Source organism: Grampus griseus, assembly GCF_964374135.1.
Source record: "Grampus griseus genome assembly, chromosome: 19".
NCBI classification, from domain to species: Eukaryota; Metazoa; Chordata; class Mammalia; order Artiodactyla; family Delphinidae; genus Grampus; species Grampus griseus.
The window spans coordinates 41,655,281-41,674,834 of NC_139013.1; the positions used below are offsets into that span (position 1 = coordinate 41,655,281).

The 19,554-nt window shown below is 42.6% G+C and overlaps 1 protein-coding gene across 1 annotated transcript in view; it reads left to right on the top strand.

Annotated features, from left to right (window-relative positions):
• Positions 1-3,706: 3,706 nt before the first annotated feature.
• The window catches only part of WWP2 (WW domain containing E3 ubiquitin protein ligase 2), a 145,391-nt gene continuing 129,543 nt past the window's right edge, over positions 3,707-19,554 (top strand). The window contains exon 1 of the mRNA XM_082677164.1: positions 3,707-3,765. The gene's annotated coding sequence lies outside the window, so the exon portion shown is untranslated. The remainder of the gene's footprint in view (positions 3,766-19,554) is intronic.

Consider the following 19,554-nt stretch of genomic DNA (forward strand, 5'->3'; position numbering starts at 1 on the left):
TAAGTTTTCTCCTTCACCAATACTATCTATCCCCAAGGCTTATCACAATTATCGCATTATAGGAATGCCTTTGGAATCTACAGGTCCAATCCCTGTTTATACCCTAGCCTAGCCATTGGCCACATCTTTCTGAAATTTTTGGCATCTTCACTCCGGAGGAAGGTTAAAACTAAGGTAGTTTTCTCTCCTGACCCCGCTTAAACTTTCTTCACTGGTTGAGTTCCTATTTTTCCGAATGGCATTACCAAAAAAGGCACTCGAGGTAAGAATCTCTGAGTCATGTTTATTCCCACTCTCAACCCATACCACTCTTCCTAAACTTTATTGATGTCACTTCTGAATTGTTTTGAGGTGCCTGGGTCTCCTCTCCATTCATTCACCTTACTCTAATCAAGTTTTTATTTCATGCCTAGAAAATATAATCCACTCAACGCTAATATTTGTATCTCTAAGTTCTTCCTCAATTGCTCCTGTTGCCTAAAAAGGGAGGGAGTATATAGAAACTAGACTCCACAATAAAAGAGGTTTATTGAAGTTGGCAATAATTCTGTAGACACTAGGGTGAAGAAGAATGATCTAGATCAGTGCTGTCAAACTTGACTGTGAATTAGGATCACCTGGAGAGCTTGGCAAACTAGATAGCTGGGGTTCATCCTCAGTTTCTGATTCAGTAGGTCTGGGCAGGGTGGGAGAATCTGCATTTTTAATAAGTTCCAGATGATGCTGGTGCTGCTGACCTGGGGCCACACTTGAGAACCACTGATTTAGGGGAATAGCCAGGGAAAGAAAGATCAGGCTCTGAGCCATTCACTTTCTAGTAAATATTAAAAATACTTGTTAATATAAAAGGTTTCTTGACATTTTGTAGTTTTTGTCATTTTTTGTAATAGTTTAATCCCTTTTCTGTTTCCCTGTAATGCTCGCTAGTCTTCAAGTCCACTGAAGCCTTAGAAGGACTCTTATTTAGTGAACAAATAAGTACTGAGAGCTAATTTATACCACCACAATTTGGGTGATATAACAGTTATGAACAAAGTGATATTTTGTGTAGTGTCTAGGGGCACCTTCGAGCTTATGACCTTGGAGCCAAATCTTGAAGGATGAGTAGGGCAAAAGCATTGAGGTATGAAAGTCCAAAGGGAGTGTTCAGGGAGTTGAGGGTAGTGCCTGTGGTAGCACAGGGTGTCTGGGGACAGGTTCTCTCAGAAGTGAAGTGAACTCTAAAACACTTCAATTTTTTGAAGCTTCTTGTTTTTTAAAAAGTGAAGAAATCTCAAACATTATTATGAAATTATGGTCACTTGAAACAGTTTACCTTAACAAATTAACACTTTCAAACATATTTAGAACTCCATGTATAACTTATCTGGAGGTAATGACAACTTTTACATGTGAGGCCCTTTATGAAAGAAACGTCTTGTGTGCCAGTGAAGAGCTGACTTCACTTCCAGGACTGGAAAATGTACAAGCTATGAAACTATATGCTTAACAGTGGGGTAGGGGAGAGAAAAACTACATGAAATCAGTAAGTATCCCTAGAATTCCTCTGGACTTTCCTGGGAGTGTCCTGGACTTTCTTGTCTCTGCCTTTGCCCTTGTTTTCTCTTCTGCCTGAAAATTCTGCTGGCCAATCCCTGCGTACTTAGTCTCCAAGAAGCAGCTCGATTGTTTCCTTTGTAAACTGGTCCTCATTACTCAAATCAGATTTTTCTTCAAGGACGGATATGAACCCTTCTTTCTCACCATACTTAAGACATTTTGATTCTATCACTCAATAAGTAGTTATTACTTCTGCTTTGCATTGTAGTTAATTGTGTGTCTTCTTTAAGTAGGTTGGAAATCAGGGGTCTTTCTTTAGGGGTCTTTCTCCTTAAATGAACATTTCAATTTACTTTTTAACTTTTGCAGGGCACTTTTATGATGACATATTTCAGATTTTTTGTGTCTTAAAAAAAATCTCCTATATTGTAGGACCTTCAGCAATGAGTTCAGTGCTCAATAAATGTTGATGAAGTCTATTCATTCAACAGATTGTTTAAAGAGGCCTCCTATGGGCCAGGCACTGCTTTGAGAGCTGAGTTATAGCTCCTGTCTTCATAATTTTTGTAGTGGGAAACAGACATATATATATATATATATATATACACACACACACACATATACATATATATATATACACACACACACACATACGTACACACATTCATATGAAAGTCAGATAGTGCTAAGCTGAGGAAATATGGAGAGAAAAAATAAAGCAGGAAAGGGCTGGTAGGAGGGGAAGGAAGAGATGAGTTGCAATTTTAAATAGGGTGATCAGGAAAGGCTTCACTGAAAGGGACAGTTAAGAAAACATCTGAAAGAGATGGGGGGTGAGCCAACTGACTACCTGGGGAAAGAGCTTTCTAGGAAGAGGGAAAAGCCAGTCCAAGGGCCCTCAGGCCAGAGTGGCTGAAGCAGGGTACTGAGTGAAAGAGTAGTTGGAGATGAGATGAAACAAAGGGGAGGGGTGGGAGGTATCACCTAGGGCCTTTATAGGTCCAGGTATATATTTAGCTTTTACTTCTTTAATGCACAGTGAGAGCCTGCCTTGCCTAGTCCTTTTTTTCCTTTTGGTCAACACCTACTCAAATGCCACCAAATCAAAGAGGCCTTCCCTAATTCCCCTAAAAGAGAATTAGTACAACTCCCATCAATGTTACTAGAGAAATTTTAATAGTTTTTTAGATAGGAATTAAGGTGTTAAGAGAGAGCTGTAGCTCCTTGAAAGGCCATCTCCTGGATGGATTTGGAATTACTAAATGCTCAACCAGTTTCATTTGTACGCATAACAAGATCCATCCAAACTGGAAGAACCAAAAATAACAGAATAATTAGTGCACAGTGCTTAGAGCTAATTAGGTGATTAGTATTAATTTTAGTTAATGGTGATTAAAAGTGAAAAATTCAGCCTTCATTCAACTTGTCAAAGCTGAAGTTCTCAACTATCAGTAAAGAATACTGATTTAAAATGTTTTTTCTAGTTCATAAAGGTCTGTCTACTCTGTATACTAAGGAAATGGGGATTGTCTAGTGTGGTGGGGCACTTTATGGACCCCCAGCAAGAGTTTTGGAGCCTTTCTGCCTTTGTTTCATGTCACAAGAACGGACGCTCCACAAAAGCTACTTTTGTGTTTCTAGAGCCTAGAACCGTGCCTGGCACATAGTAGGCTTTGGGTCGTCAGATATAGCAAATTAAAACACAAGATGCCTAATTAAATATGAGTATCAACAACAAGTAGTTTTTTAGTATAAACATGTACTGTACCAGGCAATATTTGGGGCACACCTACGTATTAATGGTTGTTTATCTAAAATTCAAATTTAACCGGGCGTCCTGTATTTTATATGGTAACCCTGAGTTCAGTAAATACCTGCTGACTTGATTGAACACCTCTCACTTGTAAAATGGGGCTAAGACAGGCCCGCCCTCGGGGTTGATGGGAGGAGTATATGAAGCGCCTGGAACTCAGCGAGCCCTCAATTTATTTGATTGCTCGGAGACCATCTAGCGAGTGGAAACCCCTCCCACTTTTAAACCTACAGAGGATAAGAAGGCCTTCTGGCGAGAGGTTCTCAGGCCTGGCCTAGGTTGCACACACCTGCGGTCCGGCCAGCCTTTTCCGGGTCAGGTGACCGCGCGTGGTCACGTGACCTGGCCCGAGTGCGGGCGGTGGAAGGCGGAAGTGGGAGAGGAGTTGGGCGCCGCTTCTGTGGCCGCAGCAGGTAGCGAGCACCGGCTCTGGGGCGCGGCGGGCGGGCGGGGGCGCGGGGAAGTCCGAGAGTGGCGGGCGGCGCGGGGTGGGCCGGGGGAGGCGCGGCCAGGGCGCTGGGGGGCGGCGGCTTCCTGTGGGAGGGGCCTGGCGCGGCGGTTCCGGCCTCCGAGGAGGGGTGTCCCGGTTCCCGCCCGAGAGGGGTGGGCTTGCCGCGGGTCGTGCGCGGGGGCTGCTCAGAGGTGGGCGCGAAGGCAGTCATGGGTGCGGCGGCCAGCAAGTCCTCCCAGAAGGGGAAAGCATCTTAGGTGCCAGGGATGAAGAGGAGTGACCTTTGTGCAGGGATCGGAACAAGGGGAAGGGGCGACTTGGGACTGAGTTGGAATGGGTCGCCTGAAATTGGGCGAGTGACATGGGGGGAAAGAAGGAGAAATCAGTATGAAGATGCAGGCTGAACTGCACCTGAGAGTCTTTTCTTTCCTTCCTCTTTGTAAATGATTGGTACCCGAGACTTTGATTTTGGTCCCATTCAGTTTTTAAACTTCAGGGAGGATCACAGAATCTTGATCATCTTGCTTTCGTCACACCCAGTTACTCCTGCTTGGATAGGGTTTCCACTTCTTGGGAACCTAGCCCTTGGGATCATCTTTCTTTGAGATTTTCTCAGATCAGATCAACTTCTAGGCTTAAGAAAAAGAGTGTGGGCACTTTGCTCTGGCTGTAAAATGACTTTTAGCCTACCATGTTGAGCACGACCTAATCCCAGCATTACCTCACCAATGCAGAGACTGCTGTAACCTTGGACACTGTCTACCTACCCTGCTTCATGAGTTTTCCTCTTTCTTCAGTTTAAATTATTCAGTTTCCTTTACCATGTGACTGCTTATCTTGACAAACTGTACCTAGGTAGCTGACTGAGAGGTCTGTGTTTTGTTCCTTAGAACTGTGACCTGGGTCATAATTTTGAGATTAAATACCTGTGCTAAAACTGTTTATCCTCTTTTTCTGTATGTTTACTAACATTTACTAACATACTAACTCCAACAGCAAAAGTGGAATGAATTTCACAGATGTGGTACAATTGGAGTGAATGTTCAAACTGGACATTTGCAGGAGCCGGAGTTGTTTTGGGTTACAAGTAGGAAAAAGAAAAGTACTTTGCTAATGTATAATGAGTTCAGGTTTTTGGAGTACTTGACAAACATTTAAAAATTGATTTTTGTGGCAGCTCTGTGAGTTAGATTGGGAAGGTGTTATTCCCATTTCACAGTGAACAAACAGACCTAAGAGAGATGACTTGATTTTTTGACAGTTGTTTGCTTTTTCTTGTCTGCTGGTCTCTTTCTCCCTGCTAGACTGCAAATTCCTCAAGGGCAGGGTTCATATCTTATTTGACTTATTTGGCTCCTAGCCTAGTGCCTGTCATGTTGTGGGCACTTGGTGTTTGGTGAATAAATGAATTTCTAAAGGTCACAGACCTGTAAGTGGAGGACAAGAGATTTGAACCTGAGTCTTAGCTCTTCTCTTGTCAGACAAGCTTGCCATTTTCTGTTATTGGTCCATGTGAACATGACAGTCATGAGGAAAAGGCTTGGGTTGGCTTCTCAGTCTCCTTTATTTAATGACTACTTTCCTAATTGTAAAGAGCTTATGACAGCATCTCATTTAATCTTCACCATGATCCTGTGAAGGTTGGAATTGTCCCTATTCTGCAGATGAAGAAACTGAGGCTTAGTGAAGTCCTCGCTTTAGAGTCTGGAAGTAGTGAGTGATTGAGTAGGGACTCACGCCCCGGCATTTTATCCTTAGACCCATTCTTTTCCATTTATAGAGGCAACATAAAGTTTTATTTTAAAATATTTTTTCAAGTGGACAAAGTATGACATTTTAAGGGAAAAATAGTACAGGTTACAGCAAAAATTGTGAATATGGAGTGTAACTGAAATTTAGAAAATCCTATGCTATATCATAGCTGCCTCTTCCTGGGAAAACATTTTTTCATTCAATGAATATTTATAAGTACCTACTCTGTACCAGGCATTGTTCTAGAGTTGCATTGTCCAGTATGGTGGTCACTTTCCAGTGTTGAACACTGGGGGTAGGCTATGAGTATAAAATACACACCAGATTTTTGAAGACTTAATATGAAAAAAAAAAAGAGGTAAACTATCTCCTTGATTGTTTAAAATATCATAATAAATGACAAATATATGCTATAAATCATAACATTTAAAGTTTATTGGGTTAAATACAATAGAATTGAAATTTCCTCTGTAGTTTTTATTTTTTTAAAAAAATTTTTTTTAAAGCTGTACCTATTTTTTTTTTTTTTTTAGCTGTACCTATTTTAAATTTATTTATTTATTTATTTTAGGCCACCTTGGGTCTTTGTTGCTGCGTGTGGACTTTCTCTAGTTGCAGCGAGTGGGGGCTACTTTTCACTGCGGTGCGCGGGCTTCTCATTGCGGTGGCTTCTCTTGTTGCGGAGTACGGGCTCTAGGCACGCGAGCTTCAGTAGCTGGGGCACGTGGGCTCAGTAGTTGTGGCTCACAGGCTGTAGAGCGCAGGCTCAGTAGTTGTGGCGCATGGGCTTAGTTGCTCCGCGGCATGTGGGATCTTCCCAGACCAGGGCTTGAACCAGTGTCCCCTGCATTGGCAGGCGGATTCTTAACCACTGCACCACCAGGGAAGCCCCCTATTTAGTTTTTAAAATGTTTCCTAGAAAAATTAAAAATTATATTGGACAATGCTATTATGAACACCAGGACTATAGTATACAAGGAAGGCAAAAACCCCTGCCCTTGTGGATCTTAAATTTTAGTGGGGAAAGGCACAATAAACAAAATAACCAAGAAAAATGCACATTACATTGTAATAAAGGAGGGAGGCAGGATGTGGGTTATTGGCTGGCATTGTGGTTTTGAAGAGGGTCCTTAGAAAGTCTTCCTGAGAAGGTGACGGTTGAGCAAAAATCTGAAGGAGGTGAGAAAATGAGCCATGTGGCTAAATGGGGACACAGTGGTCCAGGCAGAGGAAAGAGCAAGTTCAAAAGCCCGAAGGAAGGGCCACCCCTGGCAGGTTAGTGGACCTGCCTGGAGGCCGGTGTGGCTGGAGGGGGTGGTGAAGGGGGGATGGAGAGGATGAGGTCAGAGAGGCGTTGGGGGTAAGGGAGAGATGGACAGTTGTGGGGGCCTTGCAGGCTCTCGTGGGGATGTTGATTTTCCCTCAGAGTGAGTTGGGCCATTGGAGGGTTTTGAGCAGTGGAGTGGACATGTTTCATCCTGCCTTCTAACAGGCTTACTCTGATTGCCTTGTGGAGAAAGCAAAGAGGAGTGAGGAGTAGAAGCAGGGAGACAAGTTGAGAGGCTCCTGCCGTGATCCAGGTGAAGGATGGCCTGGGTGGTAGTGATGGAGGTGGCCAGCAGCGGTTGGGCCCTGGGTATATTTTGAAGTACAGCCAACAGGGTGTATGGAGGTGGGATGTGAGAGGAAGAAAGGAGTCACGGCAACGCTGCAATCTTTGGCATGAACACCTGGAAGAATGGAATTGCCGTTAACTGAAACGGGAAGACTGTAGGAGGAACAGGGCTGGGGCTGAATTTCTTTCGCACTGATTGTAAAGTGCCCAGTAGAAAAACAAGTGAAGGTGTCATGGGCAGTTAGATAGGGAAGTCTGGAGCCGGGCTGGGCTGGGGATGTACATGTGGAAGCTGATATTTAGAGCTAAGAGACTGAGCGAGGTCACTTAGGGCATACTGTGGATACATAGCCAAGAGGAGTGCTAGAAGTTCAATTTTGAGACAAAAATCTCAGTTTATACTGTTATACTAGTAGGTATTTTAAGTATAGCATTGCATTATATCTTGGGGAACTTTGTTTTCTCTCCTTTTCACTTTTCATTTAAAGACCGTTTTGAAAACCACAAGCTAATGGGTCTCTTTTCTTCCTAAGGAGGCTACTCTTCCAAGCGTGCATCTTTGTAGTGCCACTGAAATCAATATAAGTCCCAGTTTCTGGAATTCGTCAGGCTTTCTGGGTTGGCAACCAATTTAGAGACCTCCAAGAAGGATGGGAAAGAGACAGCTTGGCAGGATGGGTAATGGCTTTTTAATGTTTAAAATATTGGTTCTACCTAACATTATTGAATGTATGTTGTTGCCAGGCATCCTGCTGTTTTATAGACTTAAAACAAACAACCTCACTGTGGTGAAGTGACCTGCGCATGAGGTCACGTAGCTAAGAGATGGAGGAGCTGGCATTTGAACCTTAGTCTTCTGAGCCCAGATCTGATGCTTCTGTCAGTAAGATATGCAGTAGTGGTTGCATGAACATCACCTTCCACTGGAATCAAGTCAGTGAGTGACTTTGGGTTGCTTCAGACTATTATAGACTCTGGAATTTCTGAGAGGTAGGGACAAAAGGGAAGATCTTGTTTCTCTTAAAAAGAGCCAACTGAATCTTTTTTTTTTTTTTTTTTTTTTTTGTGGTACATGAGCCTCTCACCATTGTGGCCTCTCCCGCTGCGGAGCACAGGCTCCGGATGTGCAGGCTCAGCGGCCATGGCTCACGGGCCCAGCCACTTCGCGGCATGTGGGATCTTCCCGGACCGGGGCACGACGAACCTGTGTCCCCTGCATCGGCAGGCGGACTCTCAACCACTGCGCCACCAGGGAAGCCCCCAAGTGAATCTTTTTGAGAAGGTTGTAGTCCCCTGTTCCTGCCTCACCCCCAGCAGCTTGAAAACAAACATTCAGTGCTTTCAGTCAAGTGTTAATCACCATTTCTAGGAATATACCGAATATCAAGACTTGGCAGCCCTGACCTAGGGCAGGTCCTCTTTCTCTCTGTGTCACCCATGCCTTTTGCTTCCTGTTTTGTCCTTAGAACTGCTTTCCAGTCTCTCTCTCTCTTTTCTTTTTTTTCTGGCTGTGCCGTGCGGTTTGCGGGACCTCACTTCCCCAGCCAGGGATTGAACCCGGGCCATGCCAGTGAAAGCCTAGAATCCTAACCTCTAGGCCACCAGAGAACTCCCCAGTCTCTTTTATTACTAGCTTATAATTCCACTGCACTTCCAATGCTGTGACTTCCCATGTCCCTCCCTCCCTCTCTTCTTATGTGCTTGGTCTTTGTACAGATGGCATTTGGCCAACTTCAGTTCTGTTTGATTGTTTTTCAATATGAGCCTTCGGGGAATGGAAGGTAACTCAATGCTGAACAGAGGAAAGAGGCGGAGAAAGAAGCATTAGCGTTGGAAAAGCATGAGAGGGTGGAGGGAAGGAAGAATCTTTTGAACAGACCCTTCTCATCCGCATCTTTCAAGAAGTGGATACAGGGCGGATCTGTACTTATAAATAAGAAGCACTGCCTGTTTCCACAGTGGCCTAATTAAAAATAAACTCTTGGTGCTGGTGAGTCGTTTTTGCTCTTCCCTGCCTCATCTGCTACACAGGTTCTTTCGTCTCAAGATCAGTGTTCAGTGATTTCTTGACTCAAAGCTGGGTCAAGAATTGCAGGAATCTCAGAGCCTAGAATTTCAGCATCAAGAAGAACAAGTTTAGCTTGTAGTACTACTTGAAGAGCACTTAGTATTTGCTGGCTGCTTTACCTGAACTCATTTATTCCCTACGATAATCTTATAAGGTAGTGCTATCATTAGGTTCATGTCACAGATGAGGAAACTGAAATTTAGAGAGGATGAGAAGTAACTTGTCCAGTGCCACTCAATGGTTAGTGACTGGTGAAGCCTATTTGTTTCCAAAAGATTTACTGGTCTGAAAGGTTCTTGCCGAAGTTGGGTGATAAGAATAATCAGGTACTTCAGATTTTGCAAGAACTGTCACTTGCTAAATCTGACATGTGTTTGCTTTCTCTTGCCAGAAGCTCTTCGAGGATTTATTTAATGGGGGACTCTTAGAGTAAGATATCTGAACTCCCAGAGGGCAGGGGCCCCGTGGCATTCTGCTTTGTATTTCCAGGGCCTGGCACAGAGTGGGGTCTATGAGCATCTGTTGAAAGACTGACCGTGGCTCAGGACTGGATGAGGTGAATCAAAGGGGTCTGGAAAAGGTACAGTCAGAAGGCTGGCTGCCCTCTTGCTGAAGGTGCCCTTGACCGTTATAGTCCCCTGGCTTCAAGAATCAACCCATCCTGGAAACTCCCTAGAGGTCCAGTGGTTAGGACTCGGCACTTTCACCGTGGTGGCCTGGGTTCAGTCCCTGGTCGGGGAACTAAGATCCTGCAAGCCGCGTGGCTCAGCCAACGACAACAAAAAAGAATCAACCCCCAAAAAGGGGGGGGGCTTCCCTGGTGGCGCAGTGGTTGAGAGTCCGCCTGCCGATGCAGGGGACACGGGTTCGTGCCCTGGTCCGGGAAGATCCCACATGCCGCGGAGCGGCTGGGCCCGTGAGCCATGGCCGCTGAGCCTGTGCGTCCAGAGCCTGTGCTCCACAATGGGAGAAGCCACAACAGTGAGAGGCCCGCGTACCGCAAAAAAAAAAAAAAAAGAAAACCCGTCCTAATAAGACAAATGTTGAGTTGTCCATTGACTGATGAATCGATGAACAAAATGTGGTCTGTCCTTACAAATGGAATATTATTATTGTTTTTTTAAAAAAATATTTATTTAGACTGCACTGGGTCTATAGTTGCGGCACACAGGATCTTTTAGTTGCAGCATGCATGTGGGATCTAGTTCCCTGACCAGGGATCGAACCCAGGCCACCTGCATTGGGAGCGTGGAGTCTTACCCCCCAGACCACCAGGGAAATCCCTGCAGGGGCTATTTCTTAAGGGAGGTTACAGCCGGACCTGGGTCCAGGTGGATATGGAAATCTAGTGCCCCAAGGATGTGTTGTTGGAAGAGGCTTTTCAGTTTCAGCTTGCTGTCATGAAATCCACATCTTTCAAAAGCCTTTGTCCTTAATCGTGTTCATTTCCAATTCCTCCTGTGTGTAACAAATTATCACAAACTTGGTGGTTTAAAACAACCGAAATTTGTTCCTGTATAGTTCTGGAGGCCAGAGGTCTGAAATCAAAGTGTCAACTGTGTCAGCAGAACTGAGATCCTTCTGCGCACTGGGGGAGAAATCCTGCTTTGCCTTGTAGTGGCTCTAGGCATTTGTGGGTTTGAGGTTGTGAGACTCAAATCTCAGCCCCAGTCTTTTTTTTTTTTTTGGCCGCACAGCTTGCGGGATCTTAGTTCCCTGACCAGTGATTGAACCCGGGCCATGGCTGTGAAAGTGCCGAGTCCTAACCTCTGGACACCCAGGGAATTTCTTCAGTCCAAGTCTTCATGGCCTTCTTCCCTGTGTCTGTGTCTTCTCTCTTCTGTCTCCTATAAGGACACTGGGCCCACCCTAAAGGATGGTCTCATCTTGAGAGCTTTAACGTAATTACATCTATTTCCAAATAAGGTCACATTTACAGGTTCCAAGAGGGTAAGCACCTAGGCATATCTTTTGGGGACTACAGTTCAACCCACTACACTAATTAAATGTAGACTGGGTGCTCTTGTAAAAATTAAATAAGGACATCATCGTATGACCTGATTTGAAGAGACCCTTTTTCCTTTCTTGAATTTAAATTTTATTTATGCCCCAAATAACACACGCACTTAGTTTAGAAAGTCCAATAGCATTACACGGCTCATAACGCAACAGCACTTCCTTGTTTCACTCCCTTTTGTTCTTGGTTCTTGTTCTGTAGAGTCAATGACTTTTAACTCATTGAACTCTTTTCTGGTATAGGCTTCTGCATCTCTAAATGGCATCCTTATACCATCATTTCTTAGCTTGTCAGTTTTTTTTTTAATTGAAGTATAGTTGATTTACAATGTTCTATTAGTTTCTGGTGTACAGCAAAGTGATTCAGTTATATATATACACACACATATATATATTCCATTATAGTTTATTACAAGATATTGAATGTAGTTCTCTGTGCTATACAGTAGGACCTTGTTGTTTATCTATTTTGTATATAGTAGTTTATATCTGCTAATCCCAAACTCCTAATTTAATCCCTTCCCTCCGTCGCCCTTTCCCCTTTGGTAACCATGTTTGTTTTCCATCTCTGTGAGTCTGTTTCTGTTTTGTAAATAAGTTCATTTATATCATTTTAAAAGATTCCATATGTAAGTGATATCATATGATATTTGTCTTTCTCTGTTTGACTTACTTCATTTAGTATGATAATCTCTAGGTCCATCCATGTTGCTGCAAATGGCATTATTTCGTTTTTTTTATGGCTGAGTAACGTTCCATTGTGTATATGTACCACATCTTCTTTATCCATTCATCTGTCAATGGACATTTAGGCTGCTTCCATGTCTTGGCTATTGTAAATAGTGTAGCTTGTCAGTTTTATCTATTGCTTTTTTTTTTTTTTTTTTTTTTGTGGTACGCGGGCCTCTCACTGTTGTGGCCTCTCCCGTTGAGGAGCACAGCCTCCGGATGCGCAGGCTCAGAAGCCATGGCTCACGGGCCCAGCTGCTCTGCGGCATGTGGGATCTTCCCGGTCCGGGGCACGAACCCATGTCCCCTGCATCGGCAGGCGGACTCTCAACCACTGTGCCACCAGGGAAGCCCTTATCTATTGCTTTTTAACTCTTTGAGCTCTTTTCTGGTATAGACTTCTGCTTCTCTAAATGGCATCCGTACACCATCATTTCTTAGCTTGTCAGTTTTATCTGTTGCCTTTTAACCACTGAGGATGGATGCTGAGCTCTCTTTCTGGCCAGTCTCCACAAATGTACTCTTCTACCCCCACCTTCTGATTACAGCCATATCACAAGTTTTGATTAAATTGTTCATGCTATTTTGATTATAAATATTATTCACAGCTGAGCCACACTGTGTATTAGGATTACATTTCCTTTCTCATAATAGCTTTTGTTTTTACTAGAGTTGTTTATTTCCTGATTTTTTCATTCGCATAATTTTCTGTGTACCTATCACTACCTCAGCCCCAAACATTCTGATAGAGCTAAAATAATACTTCTTTCAGTGCAATCAGATGCCTCATCTAATCTATTTTGTCAGTTTTTTTCTTTCATCTAAAGATGACACGTCTTATGAACTCTCTCATCTGGACTGGTTGCTCTCTAGGCTAATGGACAGTAATGCCTTGGGATTTCTCTTCATCGTTAATCTGGGAATTCCTTTTGCCTCTCCCATGTGAATACACACTGTCCTCCAACTTTCTCATTTACTCCCCTAGAGCGTATCTTTCAGTAGCTTCATAAGAAAATGAGCTTTGGAAGCAATTTTTTTGACACGTTACAAAGCTGAAAATATCATTGTTTTCCTGTCATGCTTGACTGATGGTTATGGAATTCTGGATTGGAAATCATTTTAATTATAAATTGGGATTAATCATTTTATTTAATAATTGGAAATAATTTTATCTGAAATGTGAAGCATTGCATTGTCTTCTAGCATCCAGTAGTACTGTGAAGTCTGATGCCATTCTGATTCCTGTTCTTTGTAAATGTGGCTGGAAGCGTGTATACTCTTTGTTCTCGTGTTTTGAACTTTCATGACGTTTTGTCTTAGTGTGTTTTTTTGTTTTTGTTTTTCATTCATTGTTCTGGTCACTCAGGTTCTTTCTGTCTAGAAATGTATATCCTTCAGCTTAAGAAAAATCTGTAACGTTTCTTTGCTGTCTTTCTTTTTGTCCTCTTTTCTATTTCTGGACTAAGTCAGACATTGGACATTTTAAATGAATCTACTATTTTAAAAAAGTCTTGGGAATTCCCTGGTGGTCCAATGGTTAGGACTCCGAGCTTCCAATGCTGTGGGCCCAGGTTTGATCCCTGGTCGGGGAACTAAGATCCTGTAAGCTGCATGGCCAAAAAAAAAAAAAAAAAAGAAAACAAAAAGGAAGAATTAAAAAAAAAGTCTTTTCTCTCCTATCTACCATCTTCTTTTTCTTTTGGTTCTATTTCTTAGAATATGTCCTCACTTTATCAACTTCATTTCAGCTATGAGATCTGTCCTTTCCAAGAGCATTTGCTTATTCTCTGAATCAACCAACCAACCAACTTCCCTCTCTCCCTTCTTTTCTTCCTTTAAAATTACATTCTGTTTTTGTTTCATGGATGAAACATTTTCTCTTATCTCTCTGAATTGTTTTGAGGTTTTCTCTGACCACGGTTACATTTAACTATGAGTTAAAAAAATTGAAATATAATTCACATACCTTAAAATTCACCAGTTTGAAATGTTCAGCTCAGTGGATTTTAGTATTTTTTACAAAGTTGTGCAACCATCATCACTATCCAATCCCAGAATATTTTCATCACCCAAAAGAAAACGTGTACTCCTTAACGGTCACTCCGACCCCCAACCCTCTGCCCTGGACAACCATTAATCTACTTACTGTTTATGTGGGTTTACTTATTCTAGATAGTTCATATAAATGAAATATAATAATTGGGTCTTTTGTTCTGGGTTCTTTCACTTAGCATAATGTTTTCAAGGTTCATCCATATTGCAGCATGAAACAGTACTTCGTTCCTTTTTATGGCCAAATAATATACCACTTTATGGATATACTACATTTTGTTTATCCGTTTATCAGTTGATAAACATTTGGGTTGTTTCCACTTTGTAACTACTACAAATAATCCTGCTATGAACATTTGTGTACAAATTTTTGTGTGGACACATTTCAGTTCGTTTGGGTGTATACCTAAAAATGGAATGGCTGGGTCTTAATGGTAATTCTGTGTTTAACTTTTTGAACAAACTCTTCCAAAGCTGCTCACCATTTTTCATTTCTTGCCTGCAGCGTATGAGGATTTCAATTTGTCCAAGTTCTCGCTTGTGCTTATTATTGTATGCTTTTTGGTTTTGGCCATTTTGGTTTGTGTGAAGTGGTATCTCATTGTGGTTTTAATTTCCATTTCTCTAGTGATTAATGGTGTTTGAGCATCTTTTCATATGCTTATTGTTTATTTGTATATCTTCTTTGGAGAAATGTCTGTTTAAATCTTTTGCCTTTTTTTTTTTTTTTTTTTTTTTTGTGGTACACGGGCCTCTCACTGTTGTGGCCTCTCCCGTTGTGGAGCACAGGCTCCGAACGCGCAGGCTCAGTGGCCATGGCTCACGGGCCTAGCCGCTCCGCGGCATGTGGGAACTTCCCGGACCGGGGCACGAACCCGTGTCCCCTGCATCAGCAGGCGGACTCTCAACCACTGCGCCACCAGGGAAGCCCCATTTTAAATTTTTGATGAAGTTGAATTTATCTAGTTTTTCTTCCATTGTTTGTGTTTCTCCTATCATATCTAAGAAACCATCTCTTAATATAAAGTCATGGAATTAATTATATTTCGATAAAATTAAAAAAAGATAAAGTCATGAAGATTTACACCAATTGGTTCTTCTATAGTTGCTCCTATATTTTGGTCTTTGATCCATTTTGAGTTCATTTTTGTCTAAGGTCTGAGGGAGGGGTCCAACTTCCTTCCTTTACACATGCATATCCAGTTGCCCCAGCACCATATGTTGAAAAGACTATTGTTCTTTTCCCATTGAATTACAGTAAGTCCCCTACATACGAACCTTCAAGTTGCGAACTTTCAAAGATGCAAACGTGCGTTTGCATGTCCAGTCATGTAAGTTAGTTCACGTGTCTGTCTGTAAGATTACTGTACTGTAAGATTAAAAATGTTTTCTTTATTTTTTGTGTCTGTTTGTTTTTTATGTATTATTTGTGTGAAAAGTATTATAAACCTATTACAGTACAGTACTATGTAGCTGATTGTGTTAGTTGGGTACCTAGGCTAACTTTGTTGGACTTATGAACAAATTGGACTTACGAACGTGCTCTCGGAACAGAATTCATTTGTATGTAGGGGACTTACTGTATCTTGCACTTGTGTCTAAAATCACTTGAACATCAGTGTGGGATTGTTAAGGGAACCGCTGACTGAAACTGCCCACCCTGGCCAGGCACAGTAGTAACCACTTGCCTGAGTTATCTTACAATAGGAGGTCCTGGTAAGAAACACGGAACTAACAAGCTACCAGCAACCGGTCAAAAGGAGAGAGGAGACTCCAGTCCATATGTCCTATCAACCTCCCTTCTGGATTCTAGTGAGAAGGATTCTTCCTTTTCACTGAAATCCATCTTGGCTGAGCGATGTGTGTGCCACTAGGAAGGACCCTGAGTCAGAGTGATTGGCCAGAGATAACCTGGACACTAACCCCATCACCATAAAACCTGAGACTATGAACCATGTGGCAGAGCAGTTCTACTGGGTTCCCTTACCCTGCTACTGTGCACCCGGTCGCCCCTTCCCAATAAAGTCTCTTGCTTTGTCAGCACTTGTTTCTCCTTGGACAATTCATTTCCGAGTGTGAGACAAGAGCCCTCTCTCGGGCCCTGGAAGGGGTCTGCCTTCCTGCAACAGGTTTGTATCTGGACTCTTAGTTCTATACCATTGCTCTGTATGTTTTTCCTTATACCAGTACCACACGGTCTTGATTACTGTGGCTTTGTAGTAAATTTTGAGATTAGCAAGTGTGAAGCCTCCGACTTTCTTCTTCAAGATATTTTGGCTATTCTGGGTCTTTTGCATTTCCTTATGAATTTGAGGATCAGTTTATCCAATGAGTTCTTTTTTTTCCTCTTTGTTTTGATATTTGGCTTTTATGTCTGAGTCTCTCCACAGTTGTGTATGCTTAAGCGTGCTAGGACCCAAATGAGGGAAGGTAAGTGGGGATGGGGAAACCTCTCATAGTTCATGATATAGACTTTCTCTTATCTCCCTGGATCAATATGGTGCCTTATCCCTACTCTCAACCATGCCTTAAGTTCTCAGGTCTGATTTAACCTATCCAGAGATTAAAATTTAACTCTCTGTTTGGGATTAGGGAGGGATGAGTGCCTAGCTGAAGTGGGTGGGGACTGGAGTCTGGCACTCTTTTCCATGCAGGTTTTTACCAGCCCTCCTGTTTTTAACCCCACTTCCCCCATCGCAGGCAGTTAGATTTCAGTTTTGACTCCCTTGCCACTTTCCAAAATGTTGCTGCCATCTCTGTTGTTTCCTTTTCCATTCTTTTTTAGTGGGTTTACATTCTTTGTGTTTCTTTCCTGACATTTTGTTGGGGTTTGAGAAGGGAGCAGAGATAAATATAGGTGTTTAATCTGTCATGTTCATTGAGAGCCCCTGGAAGACTCTCTGTGGGAAAAGTTGGCATCAAGGAAGGTGGTGCAATACTTAGTCTCCTTGGAACCACTCCTGGAACAGCTCCTCCACTGTATTCTGTTCCTAGAGTTACATATCACCCCACTTTTTCTTTTTCTTTTTTTTTGGCTGCGTCGGGTCTTAGTTGTGGCAAGTGGAATCTTTTGTTGCAGCGTGCCAGCTCTTCATTTGCGGGCCTCTCTCTAGTTGTGGTATGCGGGCTCCAGAGTGTGCGGGCTCAGAGTGGCATGCAGGCTCTCTAGTTGTGGCGTGTGGGCTCAGTAGTTGTGCCATGCGGGCTCTGTAGTTGTGGCGTGCGGGCTCCAGAGCATGTGGGCTCTGTAGTTGCGGCGCAAGGACTCAGTAGTTGTGGCACGTGGGCTCATTTGCCCTGCGGCATGTGGGATCTCAGTTCCCCGACCAGGGATTGAAGCCGCATCCAGTGCATTGGAAGGCGGATTCTTAACCACTGGACCACCAGGAAGTTCCCCCAACTTTTTCATTTGCAATTTTGGGACATAATTTTAGTTTAACCTTGAGCCTTCTGATAGAGGTAAAGTCCTCCTTTCAGTGCAGTCAAATTAGTTGAAGCCTCAGCTGATTCAGTAACACTGATCCAGTGGTTCTCACCACAACTTCACTTTGGAATCATTTGGGTAGCTTTTAAATAACACAGCTGTCCCCGGCCCACTCCAGACCAATCCAATGAGAATCTCTGAGGTTAGGGTTTGGTTGTCAGTGGGGTTTTTTTGGTTTCATTTTGTTTTTATTGCTCTCCAGGTATTCAAATGTGTAGAAAGAATTGAGGACCACTGCTCCAAGGCGTTTCATATTTCATTAAGGATGATTTTACCTAACAGGATAAGTTCAGTTGCATCTTTTTTTTTTCTTAATTTTTTAAATTTTTGGCTGCACCATGTGGCTTGTGGGATCCAAGCCATGGCCCCTGCAGTGAAAGCACAGGGTCCTAACCTCTGGACTGCCAGGGAATTCTCCAGGTGCATCTCTTATCACTATCTTCCTCCTCCTCTTTCACTGCCCTCCAGCCGTGCGCTGGCCCCCTTTCGTTCCTTACACTTTCAAGACATGCAACCATCTCAAGAGCTTTAGCTCTTGCCCTTTTATCTGCCTGGAATGTTCTAACACAGATATCCTCAGTTCCCTCCTTCTCCTGCGTCAGATCTTTGCTCAGAAGTCACCTTCTCAGTGAGACTTGCCTTGTCCACAATGTTCAACATTTCTACTTCCAACCCCCTCCCAAATTCCTGTGTTCTTTCACTGCATGGTGTTTCCCCATACCTCTCATCACCTCTCTAGTTCTCTTGTCTGTTCCCTATTTGGCATCCGCTTCCCACATATGCCCTTCCCCTAAGCATTAGTCTTTTACTGTATAAAGAAGCCAGTGGTTGGAGCTTCATTTATTCCTTCTGCCATGCTCTTTTCTTTGTGTAGGTAGAAGTTTCTGACCTATATCATTTTCCTTCTTTCTGAGGAACTTCTTTTCAACATTTCGTGCAGGGCAGGTTTTTGTTTGAGAAAGTCTTTTTTTCTCCTTCACTTTTAAAGGGTAACTTCATTGGATACAAAATTCTGGGTTGGTGGGTTTTTTCTTTTTTCTTTTTAAAAATATTTATTTATTTATTTGGCTGCACCAGGTCTTAGTTGTGGCACTCGGGATCTTCGTTGCGGCGTGCGGGATCTTTGGTTGTGGCATGTAGGATCTTTAGTTGCAGTGTGCATGTGGGATCTAGTTTCCTGACCAGGGATCGAACCCAGGCCTCCTGCATTGGGAGCGCGGAGTCTTTACCACTGGACCACCAGGGAAGTCCCGGGTTTTTTCTTTTAACACTTTAAATATTTCACTGCACTCTGTCCTTGCTTCTTTTTTAAGTTTATTTTTTGATTTTTGTATTCATCCTGCTTGATGTTCTGTGAGCTTCCTGGATCTATTATTTGGTGTTATGTCGTTAATTTTGGGAAATTGTTGACCATATTACTTCAGATATTTCTTTTGCTCTGTTCTCTCTTCTGATATTCCAGTCATGTGTATTTTGTACCTTTTGAAATTGTCCCACAGTTCTTGGCAGTTCTGTATTTTCTTTTTTTTTTTAATTCTTTTTTTCTCTTTGCATTTTAGTTTGGGACGTTTCTGTTAATATATTTTCAAGCTTACTGATTCTTTCCTCAGCCACATCCAGTCTACTCATGGGCCCATCAAGGCGTTCTTCATTTTTGTTACCATGTTCTGCATTTTCTTTTGATTCTTTCTTAGAGTTTCCATGTCTCTGCTTACATTACCCATCTGTTTTTATATGTTGTCTACTTTTTCCATTAGAGCACTTAACATATTAATCATAGTTATTTAAAATTCCCTGTCTGATAATTCCAAAGTCTGTCATATCTGAGTCTAATTCTGATGCTTGCTTTGTCTCTTCACACTATTTTTTCTTACGTTTTAGCATAACTTATAATTTCTAACTGAAAGCCAGGCAGGATGTATTAAGTAATAGGAACTGAGGTGAATAGGCCTTTATCTAGTTGGGAGTTTTGTGTAATCTGGCTAGGAGTTGGCTTGTGTTTAATGATTGATGTAATTGTAGGTACCAGAGGCCT